This window comes from Ambystoma mexicanum, chromosome 13 (genome assembly GCF_040938575.1).
Source record: "Ambystoma mexicanum isolate Mex_15411 chromosome 13, UKY_AmexF1_1, whole genome shotgun sequence".
NCBI classification, from domain to species: Eukaryota; Metazoa; Chordata; class Amphibia; order Caudata; family Ambystomatidae; genus Ambystoma; species Ambystoma mexicanum.
Window position 1 is genome coordinate 541,751,473 of NC_090938.1, and position 16,941 is coordinate 541,768,413.

Sequence of the window (16,941 nt, forward strand, 5' to 3'; positions counted from 1 at the left end):
TCACCGACGCATCAGAACCTGATATCAGAGATATTTCTTTCAATGCTGCTGATATGTCCTCAACGATGCAGTCCGAAACAAGTGTGATGCCGGATGACAGTCTAATGAAAGAGGGCAAATACATAGTATTCGACAGTTGTTTGATGGATATTATAAGTATGCTGAAATGTGGGCATTCCGTCAGAGGGAAAGTGTGCCGGAAGCCATTGACTCATGTGACTCAACAAAAACAAGGCAGTAACGTCACAATACATGCCGCCTGTAGATTAAATCATACGTTCTCATGGTCTGCACAAGCGATGCTGTGGAAACTGCCAGCAGGCAATCTACTGTGTGCAGCTGCATCACTTTTTAGTGGCTCCAGTTTTAGAAAGTTAGTCTTTCTTTCAGTTTGTGGGACTCCATTTCATTTCTAAAACCCAGTACTACAAATTCCAACATGATTATCTATTTCCGGCCATTAGTGATGCTTGGAAAATTGAACAATTGTCTCTAGCAAGTACATTCGAAGGCAAACGATTCAGGCTAGCCGGCGATGGACAGTGCGACAGCCCTGGATTTTCTGCCAAGTACTGCACCTACCACTTTCAGGACATGGATAGTAAGAAAATTGTGAGTTCGGTGGTCGTGTAGGTGTCCCAATGTAAATCCTCAGATTTACAAAATTGGTGGAATATCTACAATCGAGGGGAATGCACATCGACCTCATAGCCACGGACAGACACGTTTTAATTGCCAAGACAATGAGCGAGCAGTTCCCACATATTAAACATCAATTTGATGTATGGCATCTTGCTAAATCAATCAATAAGAAAATCTCGGCTGCAGGGAAAGAAAAAGTTTGGAAAGTATTTCACAGTGGTCCCAGTCTATCAGCAACCATCTTTGGTGGAGCTCCAAAACTTGTGAAGGGGCAGTGGAAATCCTACTTGAAAAATGGCGGTCACTGATGCACCACTGTACCAACGTTCACCGCTGGACAGAAAACCTACATTTCCACCAATGTGAACATGGCCCTTTGTCCCCAGAGGAGGCACGGAAGAAGTGGTTGGTTCCATCTTCACCCACACACAAAGCCATTGAGAAGATTGTTTTCGATAAAACTCTATCGAGATTTAAGTGGGCTGACCGAATTCTGTCACACAGGAGGTTTGGAAGTCTTCCACAATATGTGCCTAATGTACAGGCCAAAGCGCTTGCATTTCAGCATGCAGGGCATGAAACATAGGACTCTACTTGCGGTCTTGGCCCATAACGAGAGTGTGCGCCGTGAACAATCTAGAACTACAGGTAATGTAGGGATGCTTCGCTACACTACGGCCTTTGCAAAAAGAAGTAAGCAATGGGTGATCAAACCAGTCTATGAGGAAATGGAGTTCGACTTTGTTAAAGGCCTTATTGTTGCTGTACTCGAGAAGCACAGATATGGAATTTTGAGCGTTTCTGTGCAGAGCACTGATGCATTGCCACCAAACATTGCCCCTGTGCCATGTCCATCCAAAGAAGAACTTGTTGAGAAGTACAAATCCCGGTTTAAATCATTATAATCTGATTGTCTTTTTGTAAAAATGTTTTATTGTACAGTGTACATACAAAGTATGCAAACCCTAACCCCTACCTTCACCATCCTGGGTGGCGAACAACCTGGGTGTCATCTTTGACTTCTCTCTCTTTTCACCTCATATCGCTGACCTTGTCAATATGTGTATGTATATATGTTTGTTGATGTAACTAAGTTTCGCAATCTCATGTAAATGCTGCACACTGTTAACCGAGGGGAGGCTTGCGTATTGCAAATAATAAAACAAACAATAAATCTCACTTTCAACACAACTCCTCGGGTACTTTATACTTTCCCTGACCTTCCCCCAAAAAGTCAATATCCCCATAGTTATGGTTCTCTAGGGCTGCAAAGCTCGCGGACAACAAGGACAAAATTGGGGGCCTTGGAACGCGCCAAGCGAGCCGTTGCAGATGGGAGAGAAGCCGGTTCACATTTGCACATTGAGGCCCAGTACATAGATGGATTCGAATATTCAAGTTCTCACAGATGGCTTTACTACGGGATGTTGCAAAGTAAGAATGTATGCTCCTTTCAAGTGAATATCAGCGGCTTTGATTTTCAGCTTGCGGCCTGAAGAGGCCCACAACTCGCACTGGCAGTATAAGGTTCTATTGTTTTTTGACCTTGAGAGACAGGGACCATGCCAAAAGGACTTCATTTGAAGGAGGGGTGCAATAACTTATGAGACGATGAGGCAGAAAATTCGGAAACTAGACCGCGTTTCATGTTAGTTCAGTATACGAAAAATCATTGTCACGAGCACAGTGGGATTTACGGACTGCATTACGCTGAGACAAAATAGAAATTGCAAATATAATGTAACTCTTTAGACGCTATTATACCGGAATGAAGAATTAATGAATGAATGAATGAATGAATGAATGGCAAGTAAAACGTTTGTGGGATCGTCTAAAATAGTTGAGCCAAAGTCACCAAATTACTAGTTTGATTAAGAAGAATTGGAGAATAATACAGTTGGACCCTCAACTACAAAAATATTCCCAGAACCACTGCTAATAGCATATAAGAGGTAGAAACATAAGAGACCACCTGGTGAAAGCCGAAAGAAAAATTGAACAGAAAAGACATTGCAGACAAAATTATTTTGTATATTTGCATGTCTACATTGCAGCAATTGTAATAACGTGATAAAGGGTAACTATGTAAGACATCCAAGGACATGAGCCAAAATCAAGCTGAGAGACTTCGCTACATGTGATACTAAGTCAGTAATCTACACTGTACGTTGTCCATGTGGAATCTGCTATCTAGGGAAAACTGCAAGGAAAATGAAGGCACAGTGCAATGAGCACAAAAGTAACATTTGGACAAACACTCATTCACCTGTGGTGAGGCACTACTGCGAGAAAAGAGACAGTGGCACAATTTGGATTTTTGAAACAGGAGGTAGAACGGAGATCCCCAAGAGCAGGAAATCGTGCTAAGAAAGTTGATCAAAGGGAACTATTCTGGATCAACAAATTAGACAGTCTTACTCCACACGAAATGAATGACACCTGGGAGGGTTTCTATGATGCCCCTTGCATTGCATATTGGTTCACATGCTTTTCCATCATTTGTGGCGAACGGTCCACTATTACATTAACACACATTGATCTAAAAGAGGGCTCTTTCTCCTTTTTGCAATGTTAAAATCATTGGGTTTAGATCTCCCGCATGGGAAATACCATTTTAACTCATGGATGTGGTCCAACTAATGTCCTAACCATATACAATGCGTGTAACTTCATACCGGAGTCCAGCAACCTTACAGCTTTAGACAAACATTGTACGAGATGACATGCTATGCAAACAGGCACTGCGCTATGAGCAGTTGAAGGCAATAAGTTCAATAGACAAATGAGTGGCTGTCGCAAATGGAATGAGACCACCAGTTTAAATTTGTCCTTAGATATATATGTATATCTATATCTATGTGCTCAAAATTTGAGACCAGAACTATGATTAAAAGCGACAAAGGATCCATTGTGACAGCAAATGGAAATTTTGTGTGATTACCTCTTCTCCACTATGAGCAATTGATCGATGTGTTGGGGCATTGATAATCCAATTATAAGTCAACCAATATGTAACTTTTAAATGTTTTACATCCACATGCATTTAAAATGTGAACGTGGATGCCGGCAGACATCCACGATAAACCTTCATGTCGATTGTGATTTACGATCCAGTTAACCTCATTCTACCATAGTTGGGGATTATTTAACATGCATAGGGGTTTCAAATAACGGCGATGCCGTCTACATATGGAGATATTTGGGTGTCACGTATATCTTTCACAAATAAAATTAAACACACAGCGGATGAATTGCGTGGCTTCAGGGTGATGGCATCACGTGTTTACATGCAACGTCACCACACAGATAGACGCTTCCTAGATACCAGTTACTAGGCAAGCCATAAAACCTCAATCAAGGCTGATGGCTCTTGCTTTGGGATGGCGTTTGAGTAGGTGGATGTGGGACGCTGTACACGAAGATTCTGATTCTGCTTTACATAGCGGTAAGCAAGGATGGAATGCGAGACACGTTGTCAAACTTAGTTACTGACCGCTCTTAAGTAATTATACATTCTCTTATTTGTCATCAGAATGATCACAGCACAAAACTGCTTTCCTGTTACAGCCTCTGATCGGCATCGAGAGTCAGAAGGGTTTATTACCCTCCTCCCACACACAATTCACATCTTGCCTGCAACCAGGTGGGATAGATTGGTTTTAAATCCACATATGGACATATTATACAGGACTCACGAATTACATTTGTTAGCTAGACATTGCCTCTATCCCGAGTTCATTCATTATTGCCCTCAGCCATGGCGACTACTGTAACCTTGGGCCCTGTTACAACACACGAATTGGGAACAAACAATATTACCAGAGTTTTGAAGTCCGACCACCTGCAGACAGGTAGGTTTTTTACTCCTCCACATAATTACCCCAACAAGTGATGCCCCCCAGTTTAACTTTACATTTGATGATTACAATGCATTGATTAAAAGTGACCTCATAATATTTTTCTAGGTTTCCTATACGTAGGGTGATGCCTGGTACACCCGGAGAAGTTTTTTAAGCACTCTAGCGATGCCCTTAGGGATCTCCAGTTGGCACCCATGACAGGTATGAATAAGCAAGTTTAGGGATTATGAAGATATGACCTACGATTCTAGCCAACTGACATTATTTTTGTTTGCTTATATCTAACAGAGTTTGCATATTAAGAATAAGATAATTGGATTAACATGAAATCCTGCTCCTGAAGCAGTGATACCAGATCCCGAACAGTTTTCTTTTCTTTCATATAATCACGACCTAGTGTCAGGGTCGATATACACTCCCGTGCACCTCACTAAATTAATAAGATTAGTCCTAAACCTCTAGGTGTGCATCTGTATAAATCTTTTTTGCATATAGAAAGGTCATCTACTCGGCGTTGACGACAGTCAAGGTGGTGAACACTTTAGCTATCCTGGCCAGGTACGACCAGGAGTTATGGTACAAGATGGCCCGATACTGGGTTTCCTCCCCGAGGACAAATGGGTCGAGGCGATGGAGATCCTCCAGGAGGGCGATGTGGCGTCGGACCATGCAATGACCGTGGCCCTGGACATTGCGGACAGAGGATTCCACCAGATGGGAAACTGAGTCTGCCTACGTCATTGTGGCTGTCTGAAGGCTACCAACTTTAGGCAAGAGGTTCAGACTTAGGGTCCTGGTCATGCTTTTCGACAGAGATAATCTCTTCGGAAAGGCCGTCGATGAATGCCTTCAGGTCATCAAGGTGTGCGCCCTGCTAGACATCTACTGGGCTGCTACGTGGAGGTCAATCCACACCGTCACGAAATTCTACTGTGTCAACTGGGATTCCAGAGAGTCCAGGGTCGGCCAAGCAGTGCTGCACAACTTGTTTTCTTGAAGGTGAGCCTGGTGAGGAGGTAAGAGTAATTGCTTCTGTTGAGCCTTGCCACCTCCCGTGGTTGTGTATGTATGTACTGCTATGTATTCTTTATACATGAGCATGTGAATCCATGCCAGACCCATGCTGCAGAAGAAACAAGTTAATTACCTGTAACTGTTCTCCAGCGTGGGTCTGGGATGGATTCACAAGCGAACCCTCCCACCTGCCCCTCTGCGCTTCTATTTGGTCATACTGCCATTTTACGTGCTACCAAATCTGAAGATGTCTGCCATAGGAGGGGCTTAGGGAGAGGGCAGTCATTGGCTGTGCGCAATATGACCCAGAGCTCAGTGATTGGTTTATAGGAGAAAGACAGTTTGTAAACAAAAGTGAAACTGTATTTTCTTTTGCCTCGGTTTCCTGGTCTGACAAAGCATATTCATGAGCATGTGAATCCATGCCAGATCCCTGCTAGAGAACAGTTGCAGGTAAGTATCTTGTTCCTTTCACTTCTTCTGGGCGATTTACCAAGGCATCTTGGTTTGTTCCCAGGGGGTCTATTATTGCCAACTTCCATGTGTCTGGTTTTGTACCCATTCTCTTCACTCATTAAAATAATCCAACTAGGAAGGGCATCACCTTTCTGATATTTCGCTTAATGATGTTATACATGATGCTGGCAGGGCCTGGGGCTCCTTGATCAAAAGGAATCGGCCACGCCCCTTATTTCAGTCAATGGGCAACCTGAGTCTACCCTGCCACTAAAGAGGATACCATACTTGCCCCTTATTGCTAAGCATTGTTTGAGTCATTTTGGAACCATTTGGCCTTGTGCCCACACAGCCAGTTATTAAATCGGTCTTTTTTTTAAAAAAAAATTTTTATTTATTGCTCAAGGTCCTTCCTTGGCCTTTTTTACTTCCTGTGCCACTTCTTGGTCAAACACGTGTTTTGGGTGGAATTTTTATTTTTCTCTTATCACCCTTTATGCCAAATTTCAAAAGTAAGGGTGCATAATTAGTGTTTGAACAATTATTTTTCAAGTATTTTTTTTGGCCCTTAAACCATCAGTGAAGTGGATCATGCCTAAGCGGTTCCTACCTTGTTTGACCTCCAGTGTCTGACACCAGTAGTCTCCTACCTATGGTGCATGTTAGCCTCAATAGTGCATGGTCACTATATAGCTTTCCTACCACTGTTAGCTATTTTTATTCTTTCCAGTAGCCCATAGAATACTCTAGACTGTATTCCATTGGACCAAGTCGGAACACCTGGAATGTCACCAGCTATTTGCCTGTTCAAGCACTACTCTCATTCGACTCTCTGATCTTCAAGTCATCTCTATTTCAACCCCCTTGGTTGTTTTCACAACCCCCTCCCAAAGGGCCCAACTGTGAGGTGTTCGAATCCCCACACAAAACAATCTCAAGGTCGTCAAACTGGGCATGCACATCGATTGTTTCAGAAACTGAGTTAATAAAGCAGTCCATGATAATTGCAGCTGGTTCCTCTAAACAGTCACAAAAATAAGTATATCTGCATTAGAACAATGTTTTAAAATAGTCAGCAGTTCAGTAGACAATCACAAAAGCTCAAGAGGAGCCACCTTGACGAAGCACAAGGTCGTAGGCCAGTGCAGGTGAGTTGATGTCAACTCAAATGGTTTAAAATAGTACTCCCCTAGCTAGGAAGCAGCACAACTGGCAAAAGGTAAATGAGAATTGAAGAATTGATTCCAGCTGGATGCCTTAATGTTGCTGTGTAGCGGATCCTTGTTCCTGATCCTTGGTCGTGGTGACGAAAGGATGTCTAGCGGGCTGGGCTACTGTGGCAGCTCTCGAGACGGGGACTCTGCAGCAATGGATTCTCCTTTATTCAGCTGTCTTTTGTGGTTTTGGCACCTTTTTCTCAGCGGCAAAGTAGAACAAACAGCTCTGTTTGGAAGTTACTTGAACCCTCGGTCTTGGACTCTGGTGAGCGGACTCTGGATGAGAATGTCCTGCTTCTGTAGGCTCCTTTGGATACCCACAAAGTTTTGGCCGGATTCGCACTTCCGAAGACAATGCATTTGATGGTTGGGGGTCCCCGGGCATTGGGATTCTGCAGCCTTGGAAAGTCACAGCAAGTCGGGGGGGGGGGGGGGCTGCACCAAAATTAACCTCTGACCAAAACACCTGGACCTTTGGGTAGTCCCACCACATATGCCAATAGTTAGTCCTGGACCACACCCATGCCAACAGTGGAGGTTCACCGTTGGGAACATTCTGGAGAGACGGACTGGATCGTATTGCCACTGGTGTAGGAGCTTTATGGTGTGTAACTTATACTGGCATGAGATCGAGGGCTTGAAAGCACGCCTATACATTTGCTGCCACAGACGATCTCCCATCTCTACACCCAAGTCGCTCTCCCATCGTGATCCGAGTCCCCTGATGGCCTCCACCTTGGGTTTCAACAGTGCTCCATACAGATGTGAGATGAGGCCTTTCATGTCTGCATATCCATCAAGTACCCTCTCTACAGGTGTGAGTTGCCTCTGGAAACACCCCTTCCATATGTCTGATATAAATATCCCCTTGAGCCTGAGATACAAGAGAACTGAAAAACTACCTATTCCCAGTGCTGCTAGAGCTTTTGAATATTTATGATGAATTTCCCGTTCTGGACCAGTTGGCCCACCCTCACAAGTCCCGCTTCAAACCAAGACTGTTAGCGCTCATCTTCTGGTATATCGTCTCTGACCGGTGGTGCCCAGATATGACTCATCGGGCAGGGCCATGTAGTGATCTCCCCCCTTCTCCCGATGGCCATGACTTCCCAGTGTACCCCCAAATTCGGGTGTTCTCTTCTCCAGCATGGGGTCTGGCATGGATTCACATGCTCATGAATATTCCCCATCGTCAGGCTGGAATCCTCGGTAAAGAAAAAATCAGTATCAGTTTCGTTTCTGATCTGTCATTCTTAGTAGTAACCAATCACTGATCTCTGGGTCATACTGCCCCCAGCCAATGACTGCCCTCTCCCTAAGGCCCCACCTCTGGCAGCCATCCTCGGATTTCTACCGCACGCTCAAGTGTTGGGAGTCCTCATGCTTTAGCTCTTGAGTTTTTGCTGCGTTTTCGCGCTTTTTCAGGAGATTTTCTCATTTTTTCCGTTTAATCGAGCCTCAAGCTCCACCGTTACTACTTCCGATAACGGGGACCCGTTTCGGAATTCTTCTACGCCCCTCAAGGGTGAAGTTTTCGTCTAGTTTACACTTCTTGGAGGCTTCCGGAAGATCTGCGGCCTAACTCAACGGCCATGGCCCAGGAAAAGGGAAGGTCGACGCCCGGATCCAAGCTGTTCAGGTGCTGCCCTGGATCGGATTGCAGAGCGTTTTCAAGGAGGACGAGCACTCGCGTTGTCTCTACTGTCTTCATGAGGACAAGACGCACGTGGAGAAAACTGTGCGTTCTGCAAGACCTTTTCGGAACGGACCAAACAAGATCGTCGTTCCCGCCTCGCCGCCTGGCTGGAGAAGGGCACAGCAGGTGAGAAGGCGAAGAAAAAGTCTGAGCGGGCTTCTAAGTCGTGTGAGGGTGCCCCGGCGATGGGGGCCCAACAGAAGGCCAAGCCCTGCGAGTCCGCGGGCACCGGGAGCGCCGAAAGGTCGAGCTCTTCGGCTGCCAGGCAGGGCGCTACTTCCCCAGCACGTTCGACCACGTGCCAGCGCTCTGGTTCGGGGAAAAGGAAGTCCGAGAACCCGGGTAAGCCGCTGGAGCGGACCTGGTCGATCTCAAAGGAGGAGCGAGGTGCTGACCCTCCCCCCCCAAGGCAAAGGCCCAGGACGCACCTAAGGTGGTGGGGGCTTTGATCCATCCAGCAAAGGCCTCTGCCGAAGTGGTCGCTGCGACCCTGACTAAGCCGGATGAGACTACGCCAGTGGAAACGGCCTCTGGGCCCAAAGTATCCCTGCTGCCGCGGAGGGAATCCTCTTTCCAGCCCATCGTTAAGACCCCTGTGAGGCCCCTGGCAGAAAAAGAGGGGGAGGTGCGGCGGCCATTACAGACACAGAATCAGCCTCTGAGGAGGAGCTGGTAGAAACCGAGAAAGGCCTCAACGAGAGGTGCATAGGCCTCAACAAGAGGTTCGAGAGGGTTCCATCCCAGGGGGCGGCCCCTGCTGACGTGATTGAGGATAGCGACGATGGTGACGTAGAGGGCCCAGTGGAACGGCCATCCCGTCCGTCGCAGCCATTACCCGAGCCACAGGATAGCTCGGCGGCCATTTTGTTGGCAATCCTTATGTACCGAGATGGACGAGATTACCACGGACCCCGACGGAGGATCCAGAACCGGGCCCATCGGGAAGCCCTCCGAACAAGCGGAGGAGAGTCCACACCGCTCCGCCCTTCGTGCCTGCAAGACCTGTGGACCCCTCGTCCTCGCCAGACCCTAGAGGATACGGCGACGGACACAGTGACTGGGACGGACGATGATGGCGGCGATGACACAGCGGACATCCCGGCATCACCCCCCCACCCCTGCCTCCCCCTGTGGGCTGCCCCAGCCGACGGAATTGGCTCTTTCTATGCCATGACAACCAGGGCATCCGAGCTCTTCCAGCTCTGCCCTGAAGAACAAAAAAAGGGTTTCTATATCAACGACAAGAGGCCAAGAGGAAGACGGTCCTCGCGGTGCCTTTGCTCGACGACATCTGGAACGAGGGGCTCGCGGTCCTCAAGAACCCTTCCACGGCACCTGCCCAAGTACCGAGTCCCCGATGCCGCCCCCTTGTGCCTCAGGGCCCAGCCCACGCTGGACTCTGTCGTCTCGGCAGCGGCTAAGAAGAAGGCAGCGGGTGCGGCGGCTTCAACTTCCACTTCCCCGCCGGACAGCGAGGGCAAGAAGTTGGACTCCATGGGACGACGAGTCATCTCGGCAGCGACGACGATTAAGGCGGCCAATGCCTTAGCGATCGTGGCCCGCTATGACAGGGAGCTCTGGTTCAAGATAGCTCCCGTGCTAGACTTCCTACCTGACAAGAGGGCGGAGGCCCTAGAAATTCTGCAGGAAGGCGAGGTGGCGTCGGATCACGCTATTACGGTGGCAACGGACATTGCCGATACTCGTTTTCACCAACTGGGCAACGGAGTTTGCCTACGACGACGAGGATGGCTCAAGGCGACAGACTTTCGCCAGGATGTCCAGACCAGAGTGTTGGACATGCCGTTCAACGGCAACAACCTCTTTGGTAAGGCGGTGGACGAGTCTCTACAGGCCATCAAGACCGACTCGGAGACGGCCTGGGCCCTAGGGGTGCTTCAACAGTGACTGCCCTTTCGGAGCTCTGGAGGCAGACAGAGTGCCTCCAAAGGTTCCAGCGGTGGCTCCTCCACTTACCTCCAGGCGGCCCGCTCCTCTTTCTACAGAGGTCGCGGCAAGCAGGGGGTCATCGCCAAGGAGGCCAAGGCGGCAAAGGCCGCCTCCAAGCAAGACTGACCCGGCTGTGTTGTTGGGCCCCCACCGAAGCACCCCGGTGGAAGGCCGGCTGACGAAGTTCGTCGGCGAGTGGGAGTCCATCTCCACCGACCGTTTGGTGTTGGACACCCTGGCCAACGGGCACTCGCTGGAATTCCAAAAGAAGTGCTCTCGCATTCCTCCCGTAGCCAGGAAGGAAAATCGCGTCCCTCAACTGCTGTTGGAGGTAAGGGCGATGCTCAAGAAAGGTGCCATCGAGCTTGTCCCCAGAAGGCTCCGGGGCTCCGGAGTGCACTCAAGGTACTTCCTCTTCAGGAAGAAGACAGGCGTTTGGCGCCACATCCTGGACCTGCGCCGCTTAAACAAGTACATCACGGCGCAGAAATTCAGGATGGTCACCCTCCAGCACGTGCTGGGACAGCTGGAGGAAGGCAACTTTCTGTAGTCTTTGGACCTGGAGGATGCTTACTTCCACATCCCTATTCTAAAAAGGCACAGCAAGTTCCTCAGGTTTGTGGTTCAGGGGCGCCACTACTAATTCAGAGCCCTACCGTTCAGATTAAAGTCGGCACCCAGGGATTTCACCAAGTGCCTGGCACCAGTGGCAGCGCGGTTGCGCCTGCAGGGGATCCACGTTTACCCCTACCTGGACGACTAGCTAATCCGGGCAAGGAGAAGGGAACTCGCCGTCGAGCACACAGCGAGGACCGTCCGGTTGCTCACGGAGCTGGGGTTCGCCATCAACTACCCCAAATCCCACCTAGCGAAGCTCGATACAGTGAGGCAATTGGCCTCCCCTTCGGAGGAGAGGACCAAAACCATCCTGGGCAAGGTGCGGTGCCTGCTAGCCACGGACATGGCCAGTGTGAGGTCCATCAAGTCCCTCCTCGGGATGATATCCTCATGCATCTATCTTGTACCCCTTTGCAGACTTCGAATGCGTCTGCTACACGAGTTCCTCGACGCCCGCTGGCTTCAGGCGAGGGGCTGTTTCGAGGACAGGATCCCTCTCGACTAGGAGTTCCGTCGGGCGATCTTATGGTGGGGCATCCGTGCTCACCTCACAACAGGCACGGAATTTCAAATCCCGGTGTTTCAGGAGACAGTGACGACGGACGCCTCTGTGGAAGGTTGGGGGGGGGGGGGCCCACACCGGAGACCTCCACGCAAGAGGCCTTTGGCTCCCAGAGGAGAGGTCTCTCCACATCAACATTCTGGAGCTCCGAGCAGTGTTCTGGGCTCTCAAGTCGTTCCTTCCGTCCCTCAAGGGCAAAGTGGTGAGGATCTTCACCGACAACACCACCATGATGTTCTATATACGGAAGCAAGGAGGCACCAGATCCCCAGCCCTATCCAAGGAGGCCCAGGATCTGTGGCACTGGGCAGTCGCCCAGGGGATGTTTCTGGTTCCCTTCCACCTGGCAGGAATAAAAAACACCATTGCCGACTCACTCAGCAGGGAGCTGCGCTCGTGCCACGAGTGGGAACTGCGCCAGGATCAAGTGGATCGACTCTTCCAATGATGGGGCAAACCCCAGATAGACCTGTTCGCGACGGCGATGAACTCCAAGTGCCAGAGGTTCCCACAGCCGAGGAGCATGGGCGATGCTTTCTCGTTCCCTCCATTGCCGTTGCTGCTCCGCCTCATCAACCAGCTCAAGAAGTCCAGGTGCAGGATGATCCTTGTCGCACCGGCGTGGCCGAGGCAGATCTGGTTCCTGGACCTTCTGGACTTGTCAACGTCCCCACCAGTCAAGCTGCTGGCGGACGCGGATCTTCTCTCCAGAGAAGGAGGTGCCATTCTCCATCACAATCCGCAGTCGCTGAACTTGCAGGCCTGGCTCCTGCAGCGCTAGAGTTTGGAGGGTACGATATCCCGGCTGATTGCAGAGAGGTTCTTGCAAAGGCCAGGGCGTCCTCCACCCTCACATGCTACAGGCATAAGTGGAAGAGGTTCTCTGTCTGGTGCTGTGCACAGAAGATTAACCCTCTGCGGATTACGGCCCCTCAAGTGCTGCCGTACCTACTGTCGCTGGCCAAAGCTGGACTGGCTCACGCCTCCATCAAAATACATCTGGCGGCCATCTCCCGATATACCAGGACTACGGGACGGGTGTCCTTGTGGTCTCATCGCCTGGTGAAGGAATTTATGAAGGGACTATTCCGATCGTTCCCGCCGGTGAAGGCTCTTGCCCCAGCTTGGGAGTTCAATGTGGTGCTGACCAGGCTCATGGGGGCCCCATTCAAGCCTATGCATTTGGCGCCCTTGAAGTTCCTGTCCTGGAAGACTGCGTTTCTCATGGCCATCACCTCCACACGACGAGTGGGAGAGATCCAGGCTCTATCTTGCAAGCCTCCATACTTGACTTTTCACGACACAAGGGTGGTGCTGAGGACGCACCCCTCCTTCATGCCCACGGTGCCGTTGGACTTCCACCTCAACGAGCCCTTGGTGTTACCAGTTTTCTTCCTGTCACCTTCGACGCCGGCCGAGAGGACTTTGCATTCGCTGGATGTAGCTAGAGCGCTGAAGTTCTACGTGGACCGCATGAAGAGTTTTCGGAAGACATCACAGCTGTTTGTGAACTTTGGGACTGTGAATCAAGGGAAGGCACTCTCTAAGACTTCCATTTCCAGATGGCTCTCCGGCTGCATCATGCACTGTCACTGGTTGGCAAACCGACCGCTGCCCGGCCGTCCGAGAGCCCATTCGACCAGAGCGATCGCTGCTACCACAGCGTTCCTGTCTGGTGTGCCCCTGCTGGACATCTGCAGGGCTGCTACGTGGAGGTCGACTCAAACCTTCACAAGATTCTACTGCGTCGATCGGGACTCCAGGGAGGAGTCTAGGGTCGGCCAAGCAGTGCTGCGCAACCTGTTCGCTTAAGGTGAGCCTGTTGAGGAGGTAAGAGATGCTTAATGTTGAGTGTATTGCTTAATGTTGAGCCTGTTGCCACCTCCCGTGGTTGTGCATGTGTGTACTGCTATGTATTATTTTATTCATGAGCATGTGAATCCATGCCAGACCCCATGCTGGAGAAGGAACAAGTTACTTACCTGTGACTGGTCTCCAGCATGGGTCTGGCATGGATTCACATGAAAACCCTCCCGCCTACCCTTCTGCGGCTCTTCACTTGGTCATACTGCCACTTTACGTGCTACCAATTCTGATGATGGCTGCCAGAGGCGGGGCTTAGGGAGATGGCAGTCATTGGCTGGGGGCAGTATGACCCAGAGATCAGTGATTGGTTACTACTAAGAAAGACAGATCAGAAACAAAACTGATAGTGATTTTTTTTCTTTACCGAGGATTCCCAGCCTGACGACTGGGAATATTCATGAGCATGTGAATCCATGCCAGACCCATGCTGGAGAACAACAGTTACAGGTAAATAACTTGTTCCTTCTCAGCCCCTTCCCTAATAAGAAGACCCCCCATGTTGCTTTCACTGTGTCCCATACCATTCCCCTTTCGACATCCCCCCTTGTCATTGAGTAGGAAAGATTCTTCAATGTCCTCCCTCATCGCTTCCACAAAGATGGTATCTCTGAGGAGGAGATTGTTGCATCGCCAGAGCGATTCCTTGGGTTTGAAACCTGACAGGACCACTTTCAGCTCTACTAAGTCATGGTCTGACCAGCTGATTGGGAAGTGTTTGCAGGAGCCCACCCTACTGAGATGTTGTTCCAAAAAGAAGTAATCTATCCTTGTTGTGGAGCTATGGACCAGTGAATAGAAAGTGTAACTCCTTTGTCAGTTTGAAATCCCTCCAGACATCTACGAGCCTCGGATTCCACATGTAGTCAGTGAGGACTCTACTCGCAGCCCCTCTTCTGCTCCCTGCCAGGATGCAACCGCCACTGTGATCCATTGCTCTGTCCGCCCACATGTTGAAGTCCCCCTCCCTACCCCCATGATGAGGAGGCCCTCTGCGCTGCCCATGATCTCCCCCAGGGCTTCTCTGAGAAACTGCATTTGACCTGTGTTTGGACAATAAATGGACACCATGGTTATTTTGGTGTTGTCTACAGACCCTGAGACCACCAGCACCCTCCCGTCTGTTCAGCCCCAGACCACTGGCTCCGAGAGTCTAATCCTTCAGCTCAATATAATCCGCACTCCTCCCTTTTTAACTGGCCCCGAGGCCGAGAATACCTGCCCAGTGTGGGTCCCCAGGATGCGCCTTTCCTCCCCCTGGACCGTTCGGGTCTCTTGTACCAAGAGTGCATCTAGGTTGCAGTTACTCAGTTCTTTCCCCAATAAAGAGTGTTTTGTGGCAGAATTGAGGCCCTTTGCGTTCAGAGAGCCTATTTTGAGAACCTCCACCCGGCCTTCAGTATTAGGGAGCGCCATTTAAATCCACGGTGTCCTTTCTTGGCCCTTCAGTGTCGCGAGACATGGTATCTCCCTTTTGTACTTCCGATGTGCCTGTCTATGTATCGATTTCAATATCCACCCCTTTTCAAATTCCTCTTACCCTGATCTTGCCGGATGGGCCAATGCCAGGGTCTTGCCCCTAGTCCTTGACTGGGGCCCTTGTACTCTGTCTGCCCGACTCCCTGCCGTTGCTCCGTGTCTGCCGCTAACTTCACCCGGTCCACAATGTGGCCTTGAGGCTTTGTCCCCCATCAGCCTTGCCCACACGGCTTTGCATGACACCCCAGCATGGGGTATGCTCAATCTTAGGGCTCGAGCCCAGTGCTGTTCTGTCTCGTGTGCGGCCTCTTGTAGGCGTGCGGGGTACAAGGCTTTTGCCACTACTCAGTGGGCTTTTTTATGTTGTCCGGACCTGCACAGCATGTCTACGGGTGACTTCAAGGGAAGGCCACCACTCGGTACGGCGCCAAGTGTAGGTGCTTTTTTTTCAGTAGGGAAAGTTCTGGTTTCACCCTCCCCCAGGCCCGGGTCGCCCTTTCACTGATCTTTTGTTTGCCCTCCTGGTGCCTCCCAGAGTCTCTGCTCTCGGTAATGTGGGCCCGTGGTGCTCTTTCCCCAAGCTGGATTCCCACGTGGGAGTTCTCCCACTATCCCTCCTCCAGAGGACTCCTCACCTCTTCGGGTTGTGCAGCTGGGGAGTTCACCCTGGCGCCTGAGGGTGTGACGGTGCCACTGCATGTGCTTGAGCTGCGTCACAAGTCCTTCCATTGTGGGTTGTGATCTGGCTCGAGGCCCGCTCTCACTGCAAGCCTCAGCTGTCGGTCTTTGTGGTCCAGATTCCAGTGGCACTTTCTTCGCCCTGGGTATTTGTCGTGCATGGGGACCCGATTTTGGATTTTCATTCTGCCAGCTCTGAGGTGTTCAGGGGCAATCGGGGACTGGAGACGAGTGTCTGGAGCTATACATATTGCATTGTGCCCTCTGTTCTCCCGTATACGGTGGGGGTGTCTTGTTCCTTCCCGCCACAGGCACAGGGGGCCCGGAGTCCCCTCACTGCTGCGCTGTGGGTGCTGCTGGGCTGCCTTCCTCACCTAGATCTCGAGCACCAGTTGTGGGATTTTCTGATTTGGGCACCCACCGTGACACTGGGGCACCTGGCAGTCTGTCCTCCGCGAGGGGGAGAAACGACCTCAGTAGGCCCAACGGGTGTATGCGGAGCAACGTCTTCACGCGTCCATACTGGTACGCACCCTTAAGCGGTCTCCATCACCTTTTTTTTTTTTATAGGAAATCAATAAGAGGTGAGGGGGGGCTCCCTAATAAAATAAAAATGTGATCCTTTTTTTTTTTGGCAAATAGTGCTGCGGAGAAAAAAAGGCCATGAATTAACATAGGACCCTCCTAATGCACATTAATTTATTCTGGAATACCTCTATACCCCGACAGATTTCTATATAACAGATTGCTCGTGTGTTTTAGCTCCTATGGAGAATTCTCCATTTCAATTCTGCCTGTTGTGCAACACAAGTTTACATTGGAAGGATACGCACTGTCTGCACAATAGCTACCATCCAAGGGGCCACAACAAATCGTATCGAGCGTGTAAACTCTTCAATCCAGAGG